Source organism: Oreochromis aureus, linkage group 7 (genome assembly GCF_013358895.1).
Source record: "Oreochromis aureus strain Israel breed Guangdong linkage group 7, ZZ_aureus, whole genome shotgun sequence".
Classification (NCBI taxonomy): Eukaryota; Metazoa; Chordata; class Actinopteri; order Cichliformes; family Cichlidae; genus Oreochromis; species Oreochromis aureus.
In genome coordinates, this window is record NC_052948.1 from 22,425,520 (window position 1) to 22,439,630 (window position 14,111).

A 14,111-nucleotide genomic window follows, 5' to 3' on the forward strand; every position below is an offset into this window, starting at 1 on the left:
CTCTGGAAGGCACACAGAGTCTTTACAGACTGCTAAAGATCAAACCTCTATCAACATGCAATTGATTATAAAACTCTAAGCATATATGAGTAAATATTTCTAAGCATAAATTACAATCCAATAATATAAACCTGACACAAAGTGGCAAAGAAAAGCTTTTTATTTATATTTTTAATCTCAAGAAGCAACAGTGAAATCACACAGGAGAAAGATCTGTATGTAAAACATGGGGAGAGTATTAGTTTCCTAGCAGCTGTGCTGGCGTGTCACACGTGTTATTCATTGTGATGGTTCTTTGAAAGAGCACCAGTGTGACGGTACCATAGACTTCAACCAAACTAAGGCATACGATGCGAAAGGCGATAAAGACATGACTCAATATCTTTGTAATCACTGCTGTCAGCTGAGCTTTGTTTGATGGTGGTTCAGGTAAACAGCAGAAGAAGAGGAGAAAAGATAGTCCTCGTTCCACCACAGAGCAAAAAAAAAGAGGAAGATAATGACGAGGTGATGATGAGGTTTCTCTCTGTGCTCGTAGTTTCCTCCTCAGGCTGCACACAGCTGAAATCTTCTGTTTCCTGTGCACTCTTAAAGTACTGGTTTTCTCCTCAGGGGTTTTAAGGTAATAAATAAGTCAGCTGCTGTCACGCTCTCATGGATTGGTTAATGTTAGCAGTAACTTTGTGTTTTTCATGCTCTCATGTCTGAACCCGTCATGTGCAGGTGATCTACACCGTGCTGAGACACAACAGGACTCGTGTGCAGTGGTAGATCCTCTTGCGGCATGCCATCCACCTGGACGATGTGGCCAAGAAGGAGAACAGCTCCACCCACCAATTCGTCCACAGCTTCCCGTTGTCAGAGCCAGCCGGCTGGCTCAGCAGATACATCTACATCCCGACTGTAGGTGGGTGTAATCAGATTCCTGCTGTGATCACCTGCACAGGTGTCCTGCTACAGTTTTCCTTTGGGTGCTAGTGGCAGTGACATCGAAGAGTAAACACCGCCCCGTGTGTGTGTGTGTGTCACAGAGTAGTACTAGGAGTGCCTCCTGAAGCCCTGGTTTTACCGCCTCCTCTCCGTCGTCCTCACTCTGTTCAGCGTGGCTGTGGTTTGGTCCAAGTGCACCTTCTTCAGCCCGTCCTCTCGCTGATTGTCATCCAGTTGGCTGAGAGAGGCTACAACTACCAGTACATCGAGGTGAGCCTGAGAGGGCAGACGCTAGTTTACACACAAACCGTCAGACACAGAGCTTCATATTTCTATACAGCCTCTAAAAGTGTTTAAAGCTGCTGTGTGATGGAGTGCTGCACAGCTGAGTCTTTGTTGTGTTACAATGAAGGAAACGTGACATGTGACGTGTGTTTCAGTGTTTCGTTGTTGAAACACGATCTCACTTCATTCAGACCGCTGAGCTCCTCTTGTTCAGCTCACTGCCTCGTAATGCTTGCTCTCTCCACCAGATGGCATGCTTCATCACAATCTTCTTCCTTTGCACCTGTATTTACTTAGACTTAGAGTTTTATTGTCATTGTGTGGTTTCTTACACAGCGAAACTGGGTAGCTGGACCACAAGGTGAAAAAGGAAAGGGAAAACAATATACAATGAGGGGGAAACACATAAATCAGGGGTAGGCAACCTTTTTGATGATGAGTGCCATCTAAAATTTCCTCAGAAGTCAATGTGCCATGTAAATGCATTAGCAATAAATTTAACAACGCTCTATATTAACAGTTACACACTATATAGAACAACTTTATAGAATTATATTTGTTCGCAGATGTTGGCAGCTATCAGCGAATAGTTATCAGCTACTTTGAAACCAAAAAAAAGACACTTTTTATCCATAACAAGAACTCTAGAACAGCAAATGAACTGTACAACAGAAAATGCAAATGCTATCTATGGTCTCCTCACAACAATGATAAGAAAAATAAACTGGGCCAATATGGCATGTTTGTTAATACAGAGATACACATGATCTCTGGTCTCCCACTCAGAGACACAGGTCTCTGAGACACAGGTCTCTGAGTGTCCAGCATTCAGACGGCTACCTGAGGAGAGAAAATCTGCTCACACAGATATGTAGAGTGTAGTTCTGCAAACTTTGACCCCCACAGAGTCGAGCTTTTCAGTTCAGTCAGCTGCATTTCGATGTTCTCTGTGTCCAGGCAGTTAATGCAAGACAAACCCAGCTGCTCATTAAAGCTTTCTGGTTTGATTAGAAAAGAAAACATTGGTCCATACACTGAAAATGCATTGTGAATTCTGTCTCGAGTCTTCGGATGTATCCATGTATTTCCGCGGTGCTGATGCTGCGCTGAGCGGACAGCTCCTGAAGCATTTGAAGTGTTGGAATGTGGAAATTTCAACATTGCTTGAAAAATCTGCCAGCTAGCAACGTCCCTCTCACCAGTAGGCTAAGTGATTTTTAGCCAATTACAAGTTGAATCTGGTAGTTGGGGTTGTTAGCTAAGATACCGTCATTAAGAAGCGGCACAACTAATGTGTCTATGTGAGCTAATTTGCGATGTGCACCGCTGGCCCGGCCATTTATTTTTTAATGCACCTTCTCAGATTAATTCACTGCGTGTCGTGCACAGGGCTGGACTGGGGCAAAAAATCGGCCCGGGCATTTTGACTAGAGACCGGCCCACCAGGTATTATAAGAAAAGCCATAAAGCCTTTGAATGAAAACAGACACTGTTGTGACAGTGATGCACACTGTCTTGTTGGTATATGTATGATTTCTATACGTTGTATGCCAGATAAAAACTTTGGTTGTAAGATTCAGATAATTATTTAATAAAAGCTAGATATTTTAAATGAGAATAAGAAAGAAAAGTATTTCTTTGTGCCCCCCTTTCCCTGTTAATGCCCTACCTGGCCCCCTGGCATCACTTTGCTAGAGCCGCCCCTGCACAGTTACCAGCTGTCAGCTACATAGAAAAGGATCCTGGTGTTATTTGTCTCTCAGAAACAGTTCATAACTTCCCTTCAACTCATTCATGTCACCTAAAAGGTAAACCTGTTTCTCCATCACCTGTTCAGCTCTGATGATTCAGTAAGGACATCTCCTGGTTTCATCTGCATGTTTCCCTCTCACCACATATCCAAACCGATATCATGACCAGCAGCTTTTACAGCTGTGGCTCCAGCAAACATCAGCTGATACTAGAAATTAATATTAAATAAATTCTAACAACAGCTGATCAAGCTTAAACGCACTGCTGTTGTTTAACGCGATATCCGCTGGTTTCCTCTTTCTGGCGCAAAGTGAGCGATAAACAAACAAGAGAGACGGGACTTGCGACAGAAAAGCCGATCAGCTGATCATTGATCAGTTTCATGATTGAATGAGAGAAGAAGAGGCAGCTGTGCAGCGTAAACACACAGAATAACTCCAGCTTTGTGTCTTTTTCCATTCTACCTGAAATACGGGACAAGCTGAGTTCCTTCTCAGCTCAATACGAAACGCGTAATATTGTCTCTGAATACGGGACGATTCCGTTTTTTACGAGACAGTTGGCAACTGTACTAACTAACCTTATGAATAAAATAAAGTTCACTATCACTAACATCAAAGCACCCACCCAGCTGTATAGAAACTCCGTCATGCTAGCTAGTACGCAGTACGAGTTATTGTAACTGACTGTAAAAAGTCAGCACAACGGAAATAAACTCCACCTAAACTTGGTTTATGTCTGACCCAGATAGACTGCAGGTCTAACTTCTTACCTGAAGTTCAGTTCACCTGACATTCGGACCGGCAACCGCCTCGGGTCTCTCCTCCTGCCTCCCCTTTCCCTCATCCACCTGCTGGCCTCTGTGGAAGCTCCGTCATTGCCACCACCAAACAACTGAGTTATTTTTACACATCTGCCAGCATCTGGCCAATCCACCATCTTTCATTGTTTATACCGTTACGAAAAAAAAACAAAAAAACCATCGGCCCATAAAAACGAAAAATCGCCATCGGCCCACTGGGCAAATGCCCGGTATGCCCGATGGCCAGTCCAGCTATGGTCGTGCCATCAGTTAACCCTTCGCATGCCAACTTTGGCAGGCGTGCCCAGGGTTGCCGACCCCTGACATAAATAAATAAAAAGCAATATATATGTATCCATATATGTGTGAGTGAACTATATACATGGTGTGTGCGTAGGAAACATTGTGTGGTTGTATACAAGGGCAGTTATATAATATAATAAATAAAATAAGGGTGGAGGGGCCATGGTCATTTAGGGTGGGGGTGGTGATTCCAATGAGACCAAAATATTGCACATGAGCCAAAAATATTGCACAGAGCATGGAAAGACAGCGTCAGAGTGGATGTGTTGGAGAAGTCTGTTCACACTCTTTGTTTGCATTAAGAGTTCTGACAGCCCACGGGAAGAAGTTGTTCTTTAGTTTGTTGGTTTTGCACCTGATGGATCTGAACCTTTTTCCAGAGGGCAGGATGTTGAAGAGATGGTGGCTAGGATGGAGGTGGTCCTTTATAATTGCTCTGGCTCTGGAGAGACATCTTGAATGGCAATTAGGTCCAGGGAGGAGAGTGGACAGCCGATCATCTTCTCTGCAGTACTGATGACCCTCTGTAGCCTCTTCTTGCCAGCTGTTGTGCAACCAGCGTACCACACGGGGATGGCGTGCCCCAGCACACTCCTGATAGTGGAACGGTAGAAGGACACTAGGAGGTCAGTCTGCAGCCTGTTCCATCTCAGAACCCTCAAGAAATGGAGGCGCTGCTGGGCTTTCTTCACTAGGGCTGATGTGTTTGTGGACCAAGATAGGTCCTCAGATATGTGGGTGCCAAGAAACTTAAAGGAGGACACCATCTCCACATAGTCACCTTTTATGGAGAGGGGAGGGGGATCAGTTCTTGTTTTTCGGAAGTCCATGACCTCTTCCTTTGTTTTCTTGGTGTTTAGGGTGAGGTTTTTGTAGTTACACCATTCTGACAGTCGCTGGACCTCATGTCTGTAGGAGGTGTCATCATCGTTGGTGATGAGCCCCATCAGAGTGGTGTCGTCTGCAAATTTGATGATGATGTTGCAGGGGTGCGTGGGGGTGCAGCCACTGGTGCAGATGGTGTATAGGAGTGGACTCGGCACACATCCCTGTGGTGAGCCAGTGCTGAGTGACAGGGTGGATCATCTCCGGTTGCCAACCTTGACTGATTTTGAACGGCCTGTGAGAAAGTTTTTGATCCATGGACATGTAGCGGGTGGGGGGTCTGGGTCTAGGTTTAAAAGCTTGTCTATACTTCAATACCATGTCTGGGATGATGGTATTGAAGGCCGAGCTGAAATCAATAAAGAGCATCCTTACTGATTTCCCAGGATACTCCAGGTGACGCAGAGCAGAGTGAAGGGCAGTGGAAATTGCATCCTCTGTGGACTTGTTTGCCTTGTAGGGTGGGAGGCAGTCCTTTATGTGCCTTAGGAGCAGCTTCTCGAAGCACTGTGCAATCACTGGAGTCAGTGCGATGGGTCTGTAGTCGCTGAGGCTACTGATGGTGGTGGACTTGGGGACTATTGTTGCAGATTTCAGAGAGTGAGGGACAGTGGCATGTGACAGGGAGAGATTGAATACTCTGGTGAACATGGGAGCCAGCTGGTCGGCGCAGGCTTTGAGCAATCTACCAGGTGTTCCGTCAGGGCCAGCTGCGTTCCTCTGATTTACTGCTCTGAACACATTGCGGACCTGATGTTCTTGGAGGCTAAATGTGTGGGGACTGTGCTCAGAGGAGGCTGTGGGCAGGGCGTCATGCATGGTGGGGGTGACTGCAGTTTTCTCGAAGCGGGCAAAGAAGTGCTTAAGTTCCTCTGCTAATGAGATGTCCATATTATCTATATTTGTCCCATTGCCTTTGTAATTGGTGATGTGTTTCAGGCCTTCCCATACCTTTCTGGAGTTGTTATCACAGAGGTGGTCTGATAGATTGTTTGAATAGTCCAGCTTTGCTGCTCTGATGCCTTATTTAAGGTCTGCTCTTGCTCTGCTGTACATGTCCTGGTCCCCAGATTTGTGTGTTGAGTTGCATGCCTTTAACAATGCCTGAGCCTTACTCGTCATCCAGGGTTTACGTTTGGGGTAGACCCGGACAGGCTTTTCCGTGGAGACAGTGTCCATGCAGTGCTTGATGTAACCTGCGGTTGTGTGAGTCTCTAGGTCATCATGTTCAAAGACACTCCACTCTGTGAGGGTACTTGAAAGGGTTCTGAAAGGGTGAGGAAACACATCCCTGTAAACCAAGAGAAGACACAAGTACACATGTTTCTTTCGGGAATGTTCCTCCTCATATACAGGGTGAACATTTGTACTGTTTCAAAAGACCTTAAAGTCTCCTCTTATTTTCTTAAAGCACACAAACTACAGAGAGTTGTGTAGTGAGTCAATGTGTTATTAAACAACATATCATGTGACCCAGATGTTGACCCGGAAATAATGGAGGAGTCAACTTGATGGAGGTTTTGTGACTTTGTGGTGTTTTCCTCCTGCAGGCTGTCCTGTCGTCTCACTCCTCCCCTGTTTGATCCACATGGACTCGGCCATCTCCCACCACAACAAGCTGCAGACTGCTCACACCTCTGTAAATACCCACACTGTGTAACACACCTGCTGTTACACCTTTTGGTGCAACCCTTTAAATTTGGGGTACCCTTTGGCCTCTCCCTTTCTACAATTCCCTGTAGGAGAGGAACTGGAGCGGCAAGTTAATTACTTGGAGGTCTTTCATTCTTTTTACCTTTCATCGCAGGAACACAGCGGTTACATATACAGTAGTGTGCCAAAGGTTTAGGCAGGTATGCAACAATGCTGTAAACAAAGAATGCGTTCAGAAAAATAAGTAAATAAAATTTTATATATAGCGCCTTTCTAGACAGAGTCATAAAGTGCTGCACATAAGATAACCAGTCATAAAAAGGTAAAACAGACAATATAAAACAGACAATATAAAACAGGCAAAAATTAACCAAAAGCAGTTTTAAAAAGGTGAGTTTTGAGTTGTTTTTTTTAAAAACAACTACTGCGTCCACAATTCTTAAGGTTTGGGGGAGAGAGTTCCACAGTCTAGGGGCCACAGTGGCAAAAGCTCCATCACCCTTAGTTCTGATCTTAGTCTGTTTTATAGCAAGTAAGCCCTGATCAGATGACCTGAGGCACCTGCTAGGGATGTAGGGCTGTAGCAGATCAGAGATGTAGGCTGGTGCCAACATCTCTGATCTAAAAGTCAAGACCAGGATCTTAAAATGGCCTCTGAATTCAACAGGAAGCCAGTGTAGCTGAGATAGGAACGGTGTCACATGTGAATACAGATTTTGTCAAAACCCTAGCGGCAGCGTTTTGCACAACCTGCAGACGATCCAGAGAACCTTTGCTTAGATACATCAACAGTGAGTTACAGTAGTCCAAGCGTGAGGAAATAAATGCATGTATAGCAATCTTCAGTTCAATTCATTCCATTCAATTCAGTTCATGAATGATTAATGATTGTTTATTAACCCCAAATGTATTCTACAGCAGGACAACAACCCCAAACACACAGCCAAAGTCATTAGGAACTATCTTCAGTGTAAAGAAGAACAAGAAGTACTGGAAGTGATGGTACGGCCCCCACAGAGCTCTGATCTTAACATCATCGAATGTGTCTGGGATTACATGAAGAGACAGAAGGGGTTGAGGAAGCCTGTATCCACAGAAAATCTGTGGTTAGTTCTCCAAGATCTTTGGAACAACCGACCAGCTGAGTTCCTTCAAAATGTGACGTGATTTAGATTTCTCTTTTGTTCATTCACTGCATTTTGTTGATTGATGAAACCTTTGCACAGTACTGTATGTAATTATGTTTGTGATTCTGTGTTGTAATCAATGTTCTTTTCAGTTTAAGGACCCGCTGCCTTAATCTTCTGGGCTTCCAGCAGTTTATGGAAGACAGTGAAATGACCTCTGACCTGATGGACGAGGAAAGGAGCTGAACCGCCAGGGTGAGACTGTCACCATCATCTGAATTCTGTTTAACAAGAAAGTTATAATAAAATATAATATTTGTACAGAGAAAAGGAAGAGGCGGAGGGTGAATACCTCTTTGTTTCTTCTGTTTAGATTTCAGAGAAAACTAATCAGTGTATGATATAACAATAGAAGTCACTCACACACATCAAAGTCCTTTTACATATCTTATTTTAATAACATAAAATATATATTTTCATTGTTTATTAAGTGCACAGACTGCAGTTTACAGCAGGTTTCCTCAGATATAATATATGATTCCAAAATAAGAAAGTCATCTGCTGGGAGAAGAAACAACAGTGAAACAGGAAGTACAAAGAAGCTGCTCATCACTGGATATTCTGCCTAAGATTGAAGATTGAACATCTGCCTCCCAGCAGGTCAGTAAAACCGAAACAGCTCTTCAGAATCGGCGACAACATCTCCAGCACCATCAGACTGAGAACAGGAGCTCCTCAAGGCAGTGTTCTCATCCCACTGTTGTTCGCTGTCCTGACACTGCACTGCTCTACACAGCTCCAACCACATCATCAGGTTCGCTCATCAGCAACAACGACGAGTCGGCGTACAGAGATGAGGTTCAGCAGCTGGCGTTCTGGTGCAGCGAGAACAACCTGTCCCTGAACCTGTCCCTGCTACAGGACATCTTCACCAAGCTCTGCATCAGCAAGGCCTCCTGCATCATGCTTGACCCCTCACACGCACTCTTTTCTCTCCTCCCATCTGGCCGACGCTATCGCAGCATCGGGGCCCAATCCTCCAGGCTGCGAAATAGCTTTTTCCCACAAGCCATCAGACTCTTGAACTCACTACCGGCTCTCCCACTCCCCCCCACCACACACACCCACACAAACCGTTACCTAACTCTATTGCACTCCACATACCACTGCCTTTGTAATGCAGATGCTGCTCTATGGAGGAGAAAAGACAGACAGCTAAATCCACCGGCCCGATGACAAATTCTCACGTCTCGGGACTTTACTACAGGAACTTCCTGGCTGACGTCAGTCTTTCAGCGTGTCTCTTCTCCCCTCGGTGAATGTCGACTCCAGGGCTCCGGCTCAGAGGACCAATTAATGATAGGTTCGTAGCTTAAACCTATTCGCTGGAACGTTCAAGACAATTCAACTACACAGCAAAAGCATTGAACACCAAGTAGGCAAAGTTCTTTGTGTCACTCATATATGAGGGAGAGAACCACGACAAGCGCCGTTCCTTCGCTTGACCCCAGTCGCTCTCGTCCACTCCCCCGTAACACTGGTCTTTTATTGAGGTTACATGAATATGCATATGACGTCTACATACAAACAAAGAGTACCTTGTCTGTGCGTTGTGTAAGTATATGTGTGTGTGTGTGTGTGTGTGTGTGTGTGTGTGTGTGTGTGTGTGTGTGTGTGTGTGTGTGACAAGCGCCGTTCCTTCGCTTGACCCCAGTCGCTCTCGTCCGCTCCCCCGTAACACTGGTCTTTTATTGAGGTTACATGAATATGCATATGACGTCTACATACAAACAAAGAGTACCTTGTCTGTGCGTTGTGTAAGTATATGTGTGTGTGTGTGTGTGTGTGTGTGTGTGTGTGTGGTCAGAGTGTGACCCCCATAACACACACACACACACACACACACACACACACACACTTGTGTCAGGCTGTAATTGAGTGAACAGAATCTGGCTTACTGTAGAGTATTTATAGAACAGAAAGAATCAGAGTGGCCATATTAATCCTTAATACTCTCCAGTTCAGGATACAAGCATCATCTGATCTTTTTGGGCTTTACATCAGTGATCTGAGCGTGGAGCCTTGCTGTCTATATGCTTTTGATGCTCATCCAGTATTCATCAGGGAGTAATTTGCTGTTATTGAGGCAGGATTTGAACAGAAAAGAGCAGCGTGTGATCATCCTGGTCGGCTGACACGTGAAACTCGACCCTGTCATTTCTTTGTCTGTTGTGTCCAGAGGTAACTGTTTAAAGCACGCTCGTGTTTTTAATTCCCTCTCTCATATAACTGGATAATTTTACTGTGTTTATCATGTTTAAGTACGATGTTCCATTCATGTGATTCCATATCACGATAAATGATAATAATTCAAAATGTGTAACAGGAGTCACAGATTAGAAATGTGTTTGTTCTCGCAGTGAATGTGGTGCCTCTGAATGCCTATCACACACACACACACACACACACACACATTCCATGTCTGACCACTCTGTCTAAGTTTTTCCTCTCTGTAGACAGCTGCTGTCTGGAGACTGAAAGCTGATCCAGAAAGAGAGGGAGTTGCATCTGATAGCTGAAACACGTGTTCCATGTTTTAACATTTGGTTCCTCCTTGTCTCAAGCTTTAACTTTCCTTGAGGAAGGTACCTCTGGCTTCCTCTTGAATCTCTGACCTGTCCGGTTAATCCTGCTGGTGTGTGTGCCTAAGCATGGTGTGATGGATATTTCAGGAAATTTAGTGATGAAGATGAATTTGTTTTTTAAGTTCATACTCCAGCAGGTCTCTTTATATCCATGAAGCAAATTAAAGTAAATTTCTGGTTGTTAGTTGTTTGTTTTTGTTTGTTTGTTTGGTGTTTTCTTTTTTTCGCATTTTTTTTTTTTTGCTGATTTAGCTAATTTAGTCATTTGCCTTTTTGAATATCCAAGTAAATATAAAACCTGTCAAAGAACAAAGCTGATCAGCAATACCACGATGCTATGGGTTGAAGCTAGGTTCAGCCTAGGAAGGAGCCTTGCATCTGTGTGCATCTAGAGAAGCATACACTATATTGCCTAAAGTAAACAGTCTCCCATCCGAATCATTGAATTCAGATGTTCCAATCACTTTCATGGTCACAGATGAATAAAAACAAGGCGCTAGGTGTGCGCACTGCTTCTGCAAACATTTGTGAAAGAATGGATCCCTCTCGAGAACTCAAAGAATTCCAGTGTGATATCATGATAGGATGCCAGCTGTGCAACACATCCAGTTGAGACATTTCCACTTCGAGAGTTGGGCTTGGCGTCTTACTTCCAGGGAAATGAACTCTTAATGCTTCAGCATAGTAAGGCACAATTTAATGCTCCAACTTTGTGGAACAGTTTGGGGACGGCCCGTTCCTGTTCTAACATGTCTGTATCACAATGCAGAAAGAAAGGTAGTGTGGAAACACTTTACTGGGCCTGTGCAGAGTCCTGCCCTGATAGAACACCTTTGGGATGAATTTAGAGTGGAGACTGTGACCCAGGCCTTCTCGTCCAACACCACTGTCTGACCTAATAATTCACTTGATCAGAAATTCCCATAAACACACTCCTAATCCTTGTGGAAGGCCTCCCACAAGAGTTAGAGCTGTCATCGCTGTAAAGGGTGGGCCAACATCATATTAAACCCTACAGATTAAGAACGGGATGTCTCAAGTTCATATGCATGTGAAGACATTTACATACCTGGCATCAAGAGTCTAAAGCAAAGTACACAAAAGACAGGTGATGAAGAGAGTGCAGGTACGGTGGAGCGGGTGGCAACAAGCATTAGAGGTGATTTGTGCCTAAAGGAGAGCAGCAAGAGAGAACGGTGAGGTTCACATGATGACAGTGAGACCTGCTGGTTGGTTTGGGGATGGAGCTGGAGGAGGCACAACTGAATATTTTCAGTGGAAGTTACCAGTACAGTGCTCCTCGCTATAACGCAGTTCACCTTTCGCAGGCTCGCTGTTTCACTGATTTCTTTTGTGCAATTTTGCATGCATTATTTTTCTTACAGCACAGTGTTCTGCGTCCTGATTGGCTGTAGACCATTGTCAATCAATCTTGTGCCGTGTCTCCTGCACAGTACAGAATGCGTTCAGCTTGTCAAATTTACATAAATCGTCGATCGCTAGCAGTGTGACTCTGAGGTGCTGCACTGTATGTTTGTAAGTTTTCTCCCAACAAACAACAATGTCGACGAACTTTGAGAGAGTTTAAACAGAGAAAAGTGTGAAAATGTTCATGCCTGTCTGAGAAAAGTGTATAAAGTGTGTAGTGAGGGGGTTTACAGCTTACGTACACTTTCTTATTTCTCTTGTACTTGTAACTGTAAAAAAAACAATAGTGATAAACTTTTTATGACTGATATTTAATCAAGCATAGCATCGAGATAAGCCACAATGCTGGCAGATCAGTACTGTAGCATGCTGCCAATTACCTGTCTTATTTATGACTTACTGTTTCAGTTCACAGTTGTTGCTGCTTGCAGTCTGTTTCTGTGTGACAATTCGATTCAGATCTGTCGTCACTGACGCTCGCTCTGTTCTGTCCTGGGGCAGTGCTGCCTGACCTCCAGCTTTTCATGTGGAGTGTCTGTGGCTCAGGTGGTAGAGCAGGTCACCTACTGGTTGGTGGTTGGATCCCAGTTTGCTCCAGTCTGCATGCCAAATGTCCTTGGGCAAGGTACTAACCGCATGTTGCTCTCCAATGCCTCCATCAGAGTATGAATGTTAGCTAGGAAGCACTTAGCTAACGTTTGGGAAAAAGTGCAGGTGTGATTGGGTGAATGAACAAGTTGTGTAAAAGCGCTTTGAGCGCTCAGAGTAGAAAAGCTTTATATAAGAACCAGTCCGTCTGCAGTGCTGTGCGTCTGGCTCTATGGTAATGTCGGCTGCCTTAGTAGGAGTCAGCATCAATCTGAGAGAAATAAACAGTTTTTTGATAGAAATAATTTTGTTATCCTGTTAAATCAAAATTATAACATTACAGATGAGCAGTGCTCTCTTGTTTAATTATGAGCCACAGCCACCGCCTGCTATTTTAATAATAACAGATGGCTGGTGTGATCAATACACACAGGTACCTTTGGCTGCTGCCTTATTTCCACAGTGGACGTATCCAAATGTTTGATTTAACAAAGACTTTATTCTAAATGCACTTCCTGACACAACCTTCCCAATTATCCAGTCTTAGGATGTGCACCAGGAGTAGCTGTTAGAAGGTGCTGTTGTAGTTAAGCAGCTAATCTAAGGAGCTTGGAAAGAAAAGCGACTGGACATCTTTAAGTTTCTTGAAAAGTTTCTTCACTTCTAAGATCAAACGGTGATGAGACCCAGGTATTTAAGCCCTGGTGGGAGCTGTCCCTTCACAGGGTTGTTGACCCTCATCACATGAACCAGTCTGAGACATTCCTCACCCTATCACATGATGTATTGAGATCAGCTGACTCAAGATGTGACACGTTAACATTTACGATAACTGTTCATTACATCAGTGTTGTTAAAACAGGACATTTACTGACTTCTCTAAATTCCTTATGATGTGTTGTTCAGTGTTGTGAAGGTCAGCTACTCCAGCTGCTGATGAGGGTTTGTGTGTCTGCCTGTTTACAGCAGTGCTGTGTGAAGTTGTGTGTCAGCTGGAGGAAGCAGGCAGCAGTCTGATACTGTTGTAAATGTGTATCTAATCCATTTTTGTTTGAAATATCAGTTAGTGTCTGAAAAGCTATAACTCTGCTGTGTAAGTGAACAGATGTATGCAGCTCTATCAGATACCCGAGTATGAGATGAATTGTAATCGAGTATTTCTTATGTTTCAGTTTGTGTTTTTATTCTTTAAAGTGGAGCACTGGTGTCCTCCTGAAATAATAAATATAAACCCAGATGCCGCCTGTGTGCCAACTGGATATAAAGTACAAAGAGCTGTTGTATTTGAGCATCATATGTAAAGCTTATAGAAGAGGACATGGAGCCAAAATGAAAAAATCGGGAGATAAATTTGAATTGAAGAATTTCTATTTCTTACTGATGAACATAAAGGAAACACAAAGACATTACATGCTATTGAAAACGTTACTGTCTGTGTACACGTGTCCGAGGGATCTTCCAGATATGGTAACACTTTCCTGCAGAATGATTGGTCAGTAGGCGATGATTCATAACCGTTGAACACAACATGCTCTGTCAGGTTTGCAGCCTGTGGTGATATAGGCCAGTGAGAAGTGATCAACCTGTGTAGTACAGAAGACCCAGGGTTGATTCTGCAGTTAGCTGAGTAAGACACGATCCTGCTGCATACAGACCGCAGGCCTCATGCTTCTCATGCTTGTGCTTGGAATCCTGAAAGTCCCAGAACATATT

General features: G+C 44.0%; 1 long non-coding RNA gene across 1 annotated transcript; it reads left to right on the top strand.

Moving 5' to 3' along the window:
• Window positions 1-273: 273 nt before the first annotated feature.
• On the top strand, window positions 274-9,262 carry LOC120441273. Its single transcript, XR_005613950.1, has 4 exons — window positions 274-907; window positions 1,032-1,200; window positions 6,508-6,596; window positions 7,529-9,262. It is a non-coding gene; the product is annotated as an uncharacterized LOC120441273 (long non-coding RNA).
• Window positions 9,263-14,111: the final 4,849 nt, after the last annotated feature.